Genomic DNA, 1874 nt, shown 5'->3' with positions numbered 1-1874 from the left:
ACAGAGTCACGGAATCTCAGGACTGGTCGAGATCTCAAGAAGGTTAGCGAGCAAAAGGCCCAGGAGTGGGGGTTGGAGGACCTGACTGACAGTCTGGGTTCAGTCAGGAACTAATTGTGACTTAGGCAAGTCACATTCCCCTCTCTTGGCTTCAGATTTCTTATATGTACATTGATCAGCTTGGACTAGATGATCTATAGACATTTCAATTCCCAAATCAATGAGTATTATGAACACTTATTCTAGTTGTCTATCTTCAGATGGTAGAAGACGAAACCTCTCAGGCCACAGAATTAATTAGCCACTTCTGGAAGTAGACATAGTGTCTATTTAGCCTGTCAAAAGTTTGTTTTTTGCCGCCTGATTTTATTAGCTTTAGCTATGAACAAATCACTCTAAAACTTAGTGGCTCCAAACAACCACCATTTGATCTTGCTCACAATTCTATGAGTTGTGGGTGGTTCTGCTGGTCTGGTCTGGCTCAGCTCTTTTCTGTCAGGTTTTCTCATGCATCTGTGGTCAACTGGTGGAGCGACCAGAGCTAGATGATTTAATATGGTCTCAGTCACATTTCTGGCAGTTGGCAGATTCTTGATTCTCCTCTGATTCACAAATGTTTTTCAAACCTCTGCCAATTCATGTGTGCTGATGTTCCATTGACCTAAGCAAATTGTATATGCAACCCAGACTCGAGGAGTTAAGTAAATAGACTCCATACCTTCATGGGAAGATCCGCACTGTCATATTGCAAGGACGTGGATGAAGGGAGGTGGTGTGTTCATTTATACACTCTACTTTGTCATCTTCTGATGTTCCTAATAAGATCAGATCTTCCTAAATTGAAATCCTGATGTGATAGCCTCTAGGCACTTGCCAGTAAGAACATGTTAAAGGACCACCCCCCTTACAATTTCTCTTCTCTCAATTTATCTGCTCTCATTCAGTTTTCCACTAGAGAATCCTAATGGTGATAATCCTTTACGAAAATCCTCTGATGTTGGGTTAGTGTTCTCTGAGTTAAGCAAACTGGATTCCAATATCCTTTATAATATACCATTTTATCCTATTGCTCATGTTTCAGCTTTCCTCTGGACCTTTTCCAGTTTCACTCTCTCTCTTTTTGTTTTCCTCTAAGCATGATGTCTAGAACAATGTTGTAATAACTATCTGACAAATGGTAGAAAGATAACTTTAACTTTTTGTTATTTTTGAATTCATGCAAGCCAATTCTGGAGATACAGTTGAAGACTCAATCCACAGAGCATAAAAACCTAGAATTAACTCTAAGTCCTTTTATTTGCTAGTTATGGGGTCTTGGCTAAGTGATTTATTAACTTACATGTTTATATTAGGTTGCATATTTATTAAAACATTGCATTTCTTATCCTAAAATGGGAATGAGAATTGTTATCTTGTATGGTTATTGCAAGTAAATTATAAAGCATCTGGCATATAATGGATGCTAAATAAATTGTAATAATAAAAGTAATAGTAATAAGTATTATTTCTATTATTATTACCGTTTTGATCATGGTGGCCAGATGCTTTGTTTGCTTTGTGTTTGCATTATTTCCAAAGTTTATTTCGGTTGGTTCTTTATCAGCTAAATATCCTATGGATTTCTATAAGCTTAGCTATAAGAACCTTGGAAATGTCACACTGAGTTAGTCCAGAGGTTGTTTTACCTCATTTCTCTGCTTCAAAGCGGCTGTGGAACTCCATAGCCTCCTGCTAATAAATCCCCTACGCCCATTGATACATGGATGGTATGCATTTGTACCCTCCTTTTCTTTCTTCCCATATCCTTAGATTTCTTGTTATTTTCTGATCTGGCAAAACCTACTCTTTCCATGAGAATTACTCTAGCCTTAAGA

Source organism: Equus przewalskii, chromosome 11, assembly GCF_037783145.1.
Source record: "Equus przewalskii isolate Varuska chromosome 11, EquPr2, whole genome shotgun sequence".
NCBI lineage: Eukaryota > Metazoa > Chordata > Mammalia > Perissodactyla > Equidae > Equus > Equus przewalskii.
The sequence above is the reverse complement of the archived record's forward strand: the minus strand, read 5'-3'. Positions refer to the sequence as shown.